A 14850-nucleotide genomic window follows, 5' to 3' on the forward strand; every position below is an offset into this window, starting at 1 on the left:
TTTCTCCTCACTCCTCGGATGTTGCCTGACCTGCTGTGCGTTTCCAGTGCCACAATCGCGACTCTGATCTCAAACATCTGCAGTCCTTACTTTCTCCCACAAAATATGGAGACATGGAATTGTGGGTGATTTAGCGTTTGGATCACAAATCGGCTAGATGAAAGCAGACAGAAGGTGGTAGTTGATGGGGAATATTCATCCTGGAGTTTAGTTGCCAGTGGTCTACTGCAAGGATCTGCTTTGGAGTGACTGTTGTTTGTCCTTTTGAAAAGGACCTTAATTAGAGTATAGAAGGATGAGTTAATAAATTTACGGTTTACAGTAAGGTCGGTGGATTTGTCAGCAGTGCTGAAGGATGTTGTAGGTACTGAGCTGTAATGTTCTCTGTGCATAGACCTACAATGCGCTAAGTATCTTTCTTCTGTGATGTAACGATTCTGAGGTACTCTGACCACAATGAAAGCTTTAGGTGCCTGGAGAGACAAGCTGGTCCAGTAAAGGACACAGACTGCACAGTCATCCATCATCTCTTCCTGTTTTCTGATATACAGCGGCATCAAAATATCAGTCCAAACAAAATAGATTGATTCAAAATCAAGCAGTCAGGAGGACGATCACCCGAGGGGATTGCGGTCAGAGGATTCAATGTATAATAAGATTTCAGAATAAAACAAAAAATAAAGCGATATCACAACAGCATAATAATTGGCAGCAGAGTAAAACATATAGTCCAAATATTTCCAAGGTCAGCAATGTGTTCAGTTTTGGTCACCTTGCTATAGGAAGGATGGTATTAAACTGAAACTTTACAAGGATGTTGCCAGGACTCAAGGGTCTGAGTCATAGGGAGACGGTGGATACGCTGGGACATTTCTCTTTAGAGTGCAGGAGACTGAGGGGGGCATGACGTGCTTTGAGAAGGTAGTCATGGCCCACATCAGTTCCAGTCTCCCAGCCTACCTCGATCCCCTACAATTTTCCTACCAGTGGAATGGGTCCATAGCGGGTGCATATCCCTGGAACATCTGGACAACAAGGGCACCCACTTCAGATTCCTGCTCATTGTCTATAGGTTCACCTTCAACACCATTATTCCCTTAGAATATCACAAAACTCCCTGACCTTAGTTTTGGCTCCGCCCTCTGAATTTGGATCCTCATCTTTCTGACCTACAGTACACAGTGAGTTAAAATAGGTAAGTGTGTCTCTTCCATGATAACATTCAACACTGAAATCCCAAAGGATGTGTCCTCAGCCCCCTACTATACTCCCTGTTCACCCACGATTGCATTGCCAAATTTTGAACAAATGCCATCTACGTGTTCACTGATGACACAATCATTGTAGGGCAGGTATGTAATGATGGCAAGTCAAACTACAGAACGGAAATAGACGACTTGGTGATGTGCTGCACTGAGACAAACCCCTCTTTCAATGTCGGCAGAACTAACCAACTGATCAATGACTTCAGAAAGAAATGAGGAGAACATGCCCTCATCTTCATCAATGGAACTGAAGTTGAAAGAGTGGAAAGCATTTAGTTGCTTGAAGTGACAATAACCGACCTCCCATGCAGACGTGACAGCCGAGATGGCACAACAACGCCTCTTCTTTCTCTGGCAGCTCAGGACATTTGACATGTCCACAAGGACCTTCACCAATGTCTACAAATGCAACACTGACAGCAAACTATCTCTCTGCATAATGACCTGCTGTGGCCACAGCCCTGCCCAGGACAGGAGGAGAAATGACAGAAGGTTGTGTGCACAGCCCATGCCATCATGGAAACCACCGTCCTATCCATTGTCTCCATTTACACAGCTCCTTGCCGCAGAATGGCTGACAACATTATCAAAGACCCATCGCACCCTGGATCTCCTGCAATCTCTTCCACCAGGCAGACAATACAGAAGCTTGAACACACAATCCAGCAGCTCCTGGACAGCATCTTCCCAGCCATTATTAAACGAATGAATGAACTGTCTAACTTCAAATAATGATGATCTTGCTCACATTGATGTTGCCTATTGCATGCCCTTTCTTGTGTAGCCTTTATGCCTCAGTCTAAGTTTTTCCTTTACCTTATGATCTGTATGTCCTTGCTTATTGTCGGAGCGAGATTCACCAGATAGGGTCGAAGACTCTGGAGGCAGACAGGGCACAGGCACGGAATGGACTTTAATTCAAGCAAAACCTGGTTAATGCTGGGAGAATACCAAAGGATCTTCCTCGAATCTAGCTTTGACATGAGAAGACAATCATTTCCTTAATCTTTAGCTCAGATCAGACGGCAAATCAATGACACACTTCGAGTTTACAGTAAAAAAACAACTGATCAATGATGGACACTCGCATGGACAGCCCGAGGATCTTATTTGTTTCGGAAGTTTAACGATTGTTGTTATCTCTAGTCCTTGGGATCTTTCTATAATGCATTCCAAAGTTCGTTGGCTGTGCTCTTTTTATTCATATCCCTCATTGTTTATCTTGAAGGATTACGTAAATTGTATTATCCAATGGGCAGGCTATCTCTTATCAAATTCCGAGATCACATTTTACATTAAAAAGTTGATTCTGTTTCAAAATTCGTATTGTTATTATTATTTCGACTGTTATCCTTTTTCTTAGTGAATTAGACAAGACATGCCAGGCATCCCTTTAAGCTTTTAGAATTTCGTTGAAATCTGTGTCCATGATTATTTACCAAATATTTAACTCGAACTTATTACAATTGCAAATAGTTTCAAAGTCACAGCGAGCTTCGGAAAGATAACTTGAGTTGCTGTTTTGTGGATGAAAAGAACCCTTACTGAGATCAGAATAAATTACCTTTTGTAATGACTCTTCAAAGTTTTTGTGCTACAATTGCATTATTTCATCTGTAATCTGTTAAAAAGCATCAATTCTTTAAAAAATAAATTTCTTTATCACTATGTTGGCATGTTTCAGAATCTTACGATTCAGATTATCCTTTCTTTTGCTTTGGAATAATTCCCTTCTCAAAGGCCCTTTTTTCACTAATGCTGAAGGAATCTATTTTAATTTCTGGCTATTTTGTGGCTCTTCAAAAACAGACAGTTGAAGTAGACTTTTACATTTTGGCCACTCCATATCTCTAAAAAAAAGGCAGCTCCAACTCTCACTATGATCTGCCAGAACTGTGTATAAACAAAGAGTTTCACTCTACTTACATACATGCAACAATGACTCCTGTCAAATCAAATGAAACCAAATCTAATGATAGAGAGAGAGAAATTGTCACAAGGTCAATACACCCAGATTGAACTCTGCAGCCTGCCACATCCGGCCATAAATCGTGATAGACGATTAAACAACTGGCTGATGGAGAGGGCTCCACAATTATTCCCATTCTATCAATGGATCAGCTCTGCACATCAGTGCAAAAAACAAGGAAATAGTATCTGTACCATCCTTGCCAGGGGTGTTGAGTCGATGATTCAACTCACCGTCATCATGATGCCCACAGAATCACAGATCAGTCTTCAACCAATTCGATTCACTGCACGTGACATGTAGAAACAGCTGAACACAGTAGAGACGGCAAAGGTAATGAGCCCTGATCTCATTCCTTCAATAGGACTGAAGACTTGTGCTGTACAACAAGCCGTGCCCCTGGGGAAGCGGTTTCCTTCCAGCTCCAACTCTGACATCTCCCTGGCAATGTGGAAAATTTCTCAGTGTCGAGGAAGAATTACTATCTGACCAATTACAACCCTCTCAGTCTCATCACGATAGTCAAATTGGGAGATCGTTTTGATAGAGCTGTCAAGCAGCACAAACATAAACTTGCTCAGTGTGGTTTCCGATCAGTCCCCATGTGGAGATGGTGCTGTTTTGGAAAAGTCACTGGATTAATAATCCAGACCAGGCTAATGCTCTGGTAGCTGGTGGAAGTTAAAAACAATTAATAAAATATCGAGATCTCAAATCTGGTGTCAGTAACAGTGGCCTTGAAGTCAATGTTGATTGTAAACACCAATTTGCTTTTCCAATGAACTTTCAGGAATTGATTCTCCCGTGCTTTCCTGGTCTGGCCTAAATGTGACTCCAGACACACAGACATGTGATCAACTCTTCAATGGTCTCTGAAAAGGCCAAGCAAGACACTATATTGTATCAAACTGCTCTGAAGTCTTAAAGGATAAAACCGGACAGAACATCCAGACCCAGCCTCAGTATGGAAAAGGGAACTGGAAAGACAGTCCTGTTGACCTTGCAGAGACCTCCTTCCTAACATCTGCGACCTTGTGACAACATTTACAGAGCTTTCCTACAGACCACACAGAAACATCGGGAATGGAATAGACCATACAGCACATTGAGCCTGCCCCATTCTAGTTAATGTCTGAACATCTCCTCAATGCATTTTCCCCACACACTGTACACATGTCTTAATGTGATTAACTTTGTGAAACTATAAAATAGAAACTGCAGTCGTCCCCTTGGTCTGTCGAGTTTGCTATCCAATTCAATGTAATGATGGCTGACCCTTTATTTCTACACCATACTCCTGCTCTCTCCCCCATTCTTTCGGTGTCGAGACATCCTTATTAGTCTTTAGTGCCTTGTCTTCCACAACCTTGTGTGAGAGAGAATTCCCAGGTTCACCAGTCTCTGAGTGCAGACATTTATTCGTATCTAAATGCAATGTGACCCATCTTTATTTAATACTGTGACCTCTTGTTTTAGACTTCCCAGCCAGGGGAATTATCATCACTGCTTCCAATCTACCTAACCGTGTCAGTGTTTTATATATCTCATTGAGATCTCCACTCATTTTCCTAAACCCCATGGGATACAGGCTCAGTCGCCCCAAACTCTGCTCCATAAAAAGTCTGTCATCATGGAGATCAGTCTGGTCATCCTTCGCTGCACTCCCTCAATGTCAGGTTTGTCCTTTATTAGGTATGGAGACCAAAACTGCACACAATACTGCACAATGTTCGAGTTGAGGTCTCACCAAGGCCCTGTACAGCTGCACTGATACACCCTTACTCCTGGACTCAAGCCCAACTGAAATAAGGGTCAACACCCCATTTATCTTCCTGACTGCTTTCTGCTCCTGCAATATTGCTTTCAGTGACTGGTGTACAAGGCGATCCCAGATCATTTTCAATGTTACAGCTCCCCACATGATGGGTCTGCGTAAAATGGTCTGTGTGCCAATGTATTCCCAGTATTGGCTTCTGTCTTCAGAACTCACTGCCCTGCATGGAACTCAGATGTCTGTCCAAACAATAACAGAAGAAAAGTGCAGTTCCCTTCATAGATCGAGATTTCTCAACCACTCCCTTTGCCAATGGTTGGCTGGAATTTTCGTGTTTCCCAACAAAATAGACAACATCACACCTATCCACACTGCTCTTCATCTGCCGCATATTTACTCATTCACTGCATTTGTTTCAATAACCTTGAAGTTTTTTTCACATCGTCCTCACTTTCAAAATCCTCGTTCCGTCAGCAGACTTGGAAACTTTGCATTTGATTCCCACAACGAGATGGTTGAGATGTATTGTGAATATCTGGCGCCCCAACACCAATCATAGTGATGACTCATGAGCCTTCCAAACTGAAAACCATCCATTTATTCCTACTCATTGTTTCCTGTCCACACTCCCATTTTAACACCATGTTCATATATTACCCCCTATCCCATGTGCTTTTACTTTGCATACGAGGCTTGGGACTCTATTAAAATTCTTGCTGAAAATCCAAGTTCAGTGCCTCCATTTTTTTTTCTGTAATTAATCTAACAGTCAGTTTCTCAAATATGTTTCCCATTTCATCAATGTGTGTTGATTTTTTTCCTGTGCCCATTATTTTCAGTTCCAATAATTTCTCCAAATTAGTTTATTTACTAGTTTCATTCCACATCATTTTCTCATCAGACTCAGATTTTCTCCTATTGCTGGGAAGGCTTTGTTTATGTATTTTTCTGTGAAGGCCAAGTGAAGTAGTTGTGTCATGTTTCTATGTTCTTCATTCTCCATTCTCTGGTTTCTGACTGTATGGAAGCTGACACTTTGACTAAAAAGAACAGCTCTTGTGTATTCATCCTGTCCATACCCTTTTAATCTTAAACCTGAATTACTTATCCGCTCAACTTCCTCTGCTCCAAAATAAATAACTCAAGCTTACTCAGCCTCTCTCCACAGCTCATATGTTCCATCCCAGGGAACATCCTGGTGAATCTCTTCTGCACCTCATCCAGTACAATCACATCCTTCCTGTAATGCGGCTCCCAGAACTGCACACAATATTTCATTTGGCCGAACCGAAGTGCTGTATAAAACTCGGATAATCTTTGGGTCAATGAATAAAGGCTTTATCTACAGTCGTGCTGAACTCATCAATTATCATATCCAGTCACATTCAGGGATGTTTGGAGAAGCACGCTCTGAGCTTCCTAGTGTGATGCCATTCTTTGAGTCCTCCCCTGTCTGGTTCCTTCTTCCAAAGTGTATTACCTCATATTTATCAGGGTTACATTCCATTTGCCATTGTTCTGTCCATCTGACCATTCTATCTATATCTTCCTGTAAAATAAGATCTTCCTCCTCACTGCCAACCACCCAGCCAATCTTTGTGTCAAACACAAACGTACTTATCACACTCCCCCTACCCACTTTACATTCACATCACTTATGAATACCACAAATAATAAGAGACACAACACTGATCTCTGCGGTACACCAGGGGAAATTCGGCTACAGTCACACAAACAGCCTTCTACCATGAAGTTGAGTTGGGATGCAACTTGACAAGTCACTAACAGGCCCTACATGTTCCCTGGTTGTTCTGTTCCACTTGATATACGTGAAGAATATCTGGGGATTCTCCTTAATCTTGCCTTGCCAGTAGGCTTCCATGCCCCTGTGTTAGTCAGTCCCCTCGGAGCGAAAAAAAATCCTCCTTATTACGGTCTTAAATGGCATATCCCTTATCCTGTCATTATTTGCCTTAAATATAGAGTAGACAGCTAGAGAAATATCCTATTTATTTCCACCATTTCACATGTATCATAGATTTTTGAAATTTCACTGCGATCACCTCTCATGCTTTGAAACTGGAGAGGTCACAAGACAAATCGCCTCATCAGACACTCTTGTCATCTCAGGAATTAATCTGGAGAATGTCCATTGGACGTCCTCTATGATCAGTGTAATCTTTCTTCGATCTGGTCACCGACACTGCACTCAATACCTCAGGTACATTCTCACCAACACTCTATGCAACTGCTTCATGATGTCTTTACCTCTATACTCCAAAGCCTTTAAACAAACTCCAACCTAACTTTAACTTTCCAGTTACATGTATTGTTCCTAATACCATTCAAAGTAATTGCATTTACGAACTCACTCTGTGAATTATCGAGGCACAGAGATGTACAGCATGGAAACAGACCCTTCAGTCCAATCCGGCCATGTCTACCAGATATCCCAACCCAATCGAGTCCCACCTGCCCACACCCGACCCATATCCTTCCAAACCCTCCTATTCATCCAATCATCCAAATATCTTTTAAATGCTGCAATTGTACCAGCCTCTACCACATCCTCTGGCAGCTCATTCCATACACGTACCACCGTATGTGTGAAAAGGTTGCCCCTTAGGTCTCTTTTACGTTTAGATTTTTTAAAGTGTGGAAACAAGTTCACACCGACCCGCCGAAGCGCAACCCACCCAGTTCCATCCCCCTACGTTTACCCCTTATCCTAACAGTACAGGCAATTTAGCATAGCCAATTCACCTAGCCTGCACATTTTTGGATTGTGGGAGGAAATCCACGCAGACATAGGGACAATGTGCAAAGTTCACACAGCCTGAGGCAGGAATTGAACCCGAGTCTCGTGGCGTTGGGAGGGAGCATGGCTAACCACTGTGCCACCCAACATCCGTCGCTTCTCAGCCTAAACCTATGCCCTTTAGTTCTGGACTCCCCGACGCCAGGGAAAAGACTTTCTCCATTTATCCTCTCCATGCCCTTCACAATTTTGTACATCTCGAGAAGGTCACCCCTCAGCCTCCAACGCTCAAGGGAAAAAATCCCCAGCGTGTACAGCCTCGGCTTATACCTCAAATTCTCCAACCCTGTCAACATCCTTGTAAATCTTTCCTGAACCCTTTCAATTTTCACAACATATTTCCGATAGGAAGGAGACCAGAACTCCACGCAATATTCCAACAGTGGCCTAACCAGTGTCCCATACAATCACAACATGACCTCCCAATTCCAAAACTCAATACTCTAACCAATAAAGGAAAGCATACCAATCACCACCTTAACTATCATATCTACCTGCGACTCCACTTTCAAGGAGCCATGAACGTGCGCTCCAAGGTCTCTTTGTTCAGCAACACACCCAGGACATTGCCATTAAGTGTATAAGTCCTGCTAAAACTTGCTATCCCAAAATGCATCACCTCGCATTTATTTCAATTAAACTCCATCTGCCACTTCTCAGCCCATTGGCCCATCTGATCAAGATCCTGTTGTACTCTGAGGTAACCCTCTTCGCTGTCCACTACACCTCCAATTTTGTTGTCATCTGCAAACTTACTAACAATACCTCTTACGCTCGCATCCAAATCATTTATGTAAATGATAAACAATTGAGGAACCAGCACTGATCCTTGTGGTACTCCACGGGTCACAGGCCTCAAGCCTGAAAAATAACCCTCCACCTCCACCCTCTGTCTTCAACCTTTGAGCCAGTTCTGTATCCAAGTGGCTAGTTGTCCCTGTGTTCCGTGAGATCTAAACTTGCTAACCAGTCTCTCATGGAGAATCTTGTCGAACGCGTTACTGAAGTCCATATCGATCACATCTACCGCTCTGCCCTCTTCGTTACTTCTTTCAAAAAACTCAATCAAGATCGTGAGATATGATTTCCCACGGTTAAAGACATTTTGACTATCCCTAATCAGTCCTTGTCTTTCCAACTCCATGTATATCCTGTCCTTCAGGATTCCCTTCAACAACTTGCCCACCACCGACGTCAGGCTCACTGGCCTATAATTCCATGTTTTGTCCATACCACCCTTCTTAAACAGTGGCACCACGTTTGAGACGGTGACTATCAACGGTACAAATGTCTCAGCAAGAAGCCCAGCAATCACTTCTCTGGCTTCCCACAGAGTTCTATGGCACACTGTTCGGGTCCTGGGGATTTATCCACTTTTACACGTTTCAAGACATCCAGCACTTACCTCTCTGTAATATGGACATTTTTCAACGTGCAATCAGCTATTTCCTGACATTCTATATCTTCCATATCCGTTTGCACAGTAAATACTGATGCAAAATACTCGTTTATTATCTCCCCCATTTCCTGCAGCTCCACACAAGGGCTGCCTTGCTGATCTTTGAGGGGTTCTATTCTCTCCCTAGTTATGATTTTGTACTTAATGTATTTGTAATAACCCTTTGGAGTCTCCATAATTCTACTTGCTCAAGCTATCTCATGTCCCTTTTTGCCCTTCTGATTTCCCTCTTAAGTATACTCCTACTGCCTTTATACTCTTCGAAGGATTCACTCGATCTATCCTGTCTATACCTGACATATGCTTCCTTCTTTTTATTAATCAAACCCTTTAGTTAGACAGCAATCCCTATACTACCAGCTTTCCTTTTCATCCTAACAGGAATATACTTTCTCTGGATTCTTGTTATCTCATTTCTGAAGGCTTCCCATTTTCCAGCCGTCCATTTACCTGTGAACATCTGCCCCCAATCAGGTTTTGAAAGTTCTTGCCAAATAATGTCAAAATTAGCCTTTCTCCAATTTAGAACTTCAACTTTAAGATCTGGTCTATCCTTTTCCATAATTATCTTAAATCTAATAGTATTATGGTAGCTGGCCCCAAAGTGCACCTCCACTGACACCTCAGTCACCTGCCCTGCCTTATTTCGCCAGAGTGGGTCAAGTTTTGCACCTTCTCAAGTAGCTTCATCCACATACTGAATCAGAAAATTTTCTTGTACACACTGAATAGATTTATCTCCATCTAGATTCTTAACGCTATGGCAGTCCCAGTCTTTGTTTGGAAAGTTAAAATCTCCTAACATAATCACCCTATTTTCTTACACACAGTTGGGATCTCCTTACAAATGTGTTTCTCAATTTCATTGTGGCTATTAGGCAGTCTATAATACAATCCCAATAAGGCGATCATCCCGTTCTTATATCTCAGTTCTACCCAAATAATTTCCCTGGATGTATTTCCAGGAATATCCTCCCTCAGTACAGCTGTAATGCTATCCCTAATCAAAAACTCCACTCCCCTTCCTGTCCTGCCTTCCTTTCTATCTTTCCTGTAGCATTTGTATCCTGGAACATTTAGCTCCCGGTCCTGCCCATCCCTGAGCAATGTTTCTGTAACTGCTATGATATCCCAGTCCCATGATCCTAACCATGCCCTGAGTTCATCTGCCTTCCCTGTTCGGCCCCTTTGCATTGAAATAAATGCAGTTTAATTTATTAGTCCTACCTTGTCCCTGCCTGCCCTGACTGTTTGACTCGTTTATGTTCTCAATTGTACCAATCTCAGATTGATCTATTTCCTCACTGTCTCCCTGCCCCCAGATCCCCCCCCCCCTTACTAGTTTAAATCCTCCCGAGCAGCTCTAGCAAATCTCCATGTCCATATATTTGTCCCCTTCCAATTTAGATACAATCCGTTCTTCTGGTACAGGTTCCTTCTACCCCAAAAGAGATTCCAGTGATCCAAAAATGGGAATACTTCTCCCATACACCAGCACCACAGCCATGCATTCATCTGCTCTCTCCCTCTATTCCTGTCCTCACTAGCTCTTAGCACCGGGAGTAATCCAGATATTACTACTCTCAAGAACCTCTTTTTTAAAAATTTCTGCCTATCACCCTGTAATCTCGTCCATAATCTCAAACTTTTCCCTTCCTATGTTGTTGGTTCCAATTTGGACAATGACCTTTTGCTGGCCCCTCTCCCCCATGAGAACATTCTGCACCCTTTCTGAGACATCCTTGATCCTGGTACCAGGGAAGTAACACACCAATATGTTTATTTCTCTGCTGGCCACAGAATCGTCTGTCAGCACGTCAGGCTAGCGAGTCCCCGAACACAATTGACCTCGTGGAATCCGACGTATCCCTTGTTGCATTAGAGCCAGTCTCCATACCACAAACTTGTCTGTTTGTGCTACGTTCCCGTGTGAATCCATCACCCGCTACATTTTCCAAAACAGCATATTTGTTTGAAATCGGGACAGCCACAGAAGACTCCTGCACTAGCTACTTAACTCTCTTGCCTTTCTTGGAGTTAACCCATCTATGTAACTATATCTGTAACTGTATCCCCCCTTCCTATAACTGCCATCCATCAGATACTGTTGCTGTTGCCTATTCTTCATTGTCTTAAACTGTCTCTCCATCTGATCCATTCGATCTGATAGGATTCACAAGCAGAAGCATTTATTGCAGATATAATCCGCAGTAACCTTTAAATCCTCCTTAAACTCCCACATCTGACAAAAAGCGCATATGATTCGACTAAGGCCATTTGTTCTCCTTCACAATCTACAGACCAAGAAAAAGAAAACTGTCTCATTCCTCTACAAAACACTGCCCAAGGCTATATTAATACTTATGGCTTATATTTTAAGATTAATCAAGAGACATATCTCAAAAACATATAATTAAGGAATAACCCACTCTACTCACATCTGCAAACTTTCTGTAGGACACAGTTAAAACAATCTACGATCTGGCTGGGAACTTTTCTCAAACAGTTCCTCCAAACCAGTTCTAAATTTCACTGTTTGCTAATTTTCGTGGACACACTCCGATATTCAGCGATACATGAATTCAAACAGCAAAGGCAGTAACTCTGCCGGTGGGCTGTCCTGTCAGTTTCTTCCCCTCACCATGTGCTTCCTTTGTCCGTTCCGTTCCCTCTTAAAACTGCTGTTTGTTTGACCATTTTTTCCCAAAGTTCCAAAACAATGCAAGAGCATACAAAACAGTAATTGCTGCTCCTGGAATTCGAGGAAATCACCTCCAAGACCTAAAATACCTCAAAAAAGGAGCAGCTGTTTCAGCCAGAGATTTTTCCCGCCAGACTTCAGAAAATCCAAATAAACTACTTCCACTGGTTGTCCGTGCTCTATGCTGCAAGAAACAACTTCAAATAATTCCGAATTTTCTCAGCCATGATTTCTGTTACAGAAATGCATGGTGATTCTCTGCAATTTTGCTGTTCATTTCTAAGTACCCAATATCACTTCTTATATAATGGATTCCAACTCTTTCCATACATATGTCAAATTAATTGCTCTGCAGTCCTCCACATTATCTCGTCTTCCCTGTGTACATAGATGGATCATGTTTACTAACTTTCAGTTATCTACAATCTCCAGATCTTTGCAGGATTTGCAAGAAAATAAAAAAAAAAGAGTCACCGACAGTTCAATTAGTATGCCGTTTTATTTCTGACATTTTGATATGAAGTATATCTTGCCCATCAGACTTAACAATGATCAATCTAGCTCAATTTTCAAGTATTACCTTGTTGCTGATATGAATGGACTTTATGTCTTTCGTTCCACAAATGCCATGGGATCACTTTACAGGGAGGTTTCCTAGCGCTTTCTCGATGAAGACAGGTGCAAAGTAGCTAGTTAGTTTCTCTGCCATTTCCTTGTTCCCCACAATAAGTTCTCCTATACCTTAAAAATTTCCACATTTGACCTTACTTTGGATTATACACCAATCCATAAACTTTGGTACATGAATCGTAGATGTAAGCAGTCTTTGTGTTTCCTTTTTGTTTGTATTCATGTTCTTTTTGATTTCCTTAACACTTTCTCCTTCCTTATTTTCAGAAAAGTAAATCTCTCAGAATGTTCAGGTCTCCACAATATCTGTAATTCTTCTGAAGCTGCTTCCTTAGATTTAATGCAATCATTAATTTCTTACGTACACCATCAATGAGTCCCTTTCCCTTTCTTTGGTGTTTGTAACTTAGTGATATGTACGTTTTTTTTCAGACTTTACAGTATTTCTATCACTGACAACCATTGTTTGTCTCATACTAAATGTCATATTGTATTTTTCCAATTCACTTGGCCCTCTAGCCTTCGGGTTTCCGTGATATTTGAGTGTAATGTTCAAACATTCCATATTGCTTGCAGGCGCCATGTAAAATGTAACATATTAATGTCACGATTGCCCAAAAGCTGCCTCAGTGCACGGTAAGTAATTCGTCCTTATGACCACACAACACCACGCCCAAAATAACCTGCTGTCTACTTTGGTTCACAACATACCCTTCAGCCTACGTCATATAAACATGAAATAGATTTTTCACAGCGTTATCAATCATTTAGTTAACGCAGTTTAGATGCAATTTTCGATCATCCAATATTACTGCAGCACCCACGATATTTTCATATCTAATTTCCAGAGAATCGGATGCACAACAGTTTTGGTTTAGAGATGTAAGGCATCAATGTTGTTTCCTTTTGTTGTTTGCAAGATCCACACAAACATATTCTGAAGAAGCTGTGGGACGTGCTCTGTGGTGTTATTAGTGATAGACATGGACAAGATATTGGGGAGGCTCACCCCGATGGTGAGATAATCTGAAGAAATGCCCATCAATACAGGACAAGCATCAATAACCTTCCCTGCTCGGCCAGGACAAATCTCTCCCTATTCTCTCTACTCCCTCACATTCTCTGTATATCTGTTACAGCACCTACACCCGAACAAGCCTCTTGCTACACCACTCTCACCTTTGTATGAAACACTCTCTTTCCTTCACTCTTTCTGTCACTGAAAGCAAATCGAGATTGAATTTCTTGTTTTGCCAACATTGAACCAGTGAGACAATTTGATGCTGGGGACATAAAAATGCGAACATTTTGAAAAATGGGGATGCAGCAGATGCCATCGATACGGAAGAAGCCTGGGCATCAACCATCTTGCTCTGCAAGAAATTAGGTAATACTCATTATCATAGATATTTTTCATATGAAACATATGCACAGTAAACAGAAATACGACGACCCAGGCAATTCAGTAGCCAGGAGAGGAACGTTACAGAGGACGGCAGTTGCTGTGTGGTTGTGAAATTAGGTTGATGTAATCTTCATAAGTGTCTAATTGAAACAGCATATTGTTAGAGTTTGGGGGCAGTTGTGTGGTGGGGGTGGGGGGGGGGGGTATCCTGGATAAAGTTATAAATAGTTGTGGTGTAATGTTCACTTTTACAGTTAAAATAAATTGGCGTTATTTTCTTTAAATAGTGGAATTTGGGAGTTCTCTGTCAGTCATATTCTAACAGATTTCGAGGTGTGTTGAGTATCCTGGGTGTTTGGTTTAATTAATAGAGGCATTCACCACCATGTCGTAACATTTGTAAAGACCATCAGAGAGCAAGAAAAAAACAGAAGTAAGGAGTGAGAAGATTAAATGTAAAGAAAGACTGTAAGAGCTTCTTTCGATATGGAAAGGGCAAACGAGAGGCAAAAATGGACATCTGATCGCTACAAATTGACACAGGAGAGATGAGAATGTGGAACAAGGAAATGGCTGAGGAGCTGAAAAATTACTTCGTGTCAGTCTTCATGGTTGAAAACACGAGTAATATCCCAAAAATTGAAAAGACTTAGTGGACAGACCTGAATAAGGTGGCCATCACCTAGGAGAAGGTGCTGGGAAAACTGAATGGCCTGAAGGTAAGTAAATCAACTGGACCAGATGGACCCCACTCCAGATTTTTAAGGCAGATAGCTGATGAAACAGGGGAGGCGTTGGTGGTTATCGTTCAGGAATCTCTCAAAACAGG

The sequence above is a fragment of the Chiloscyllium punctatum genome, chromosome 38 (assembly GCF_047496795.1).
Source record: "Chiloscyllium punctatum isolate Juve2018m chromosome 38, sChiPun1.3, whole genome shotgun sequence".
NCBI lineage: Eukaryota > Metazoa > Chordata > Chondrichthyes > Orectolobiformes > Hemiscylliidae > Chiloscyllium > Chiloscyllium punctatum.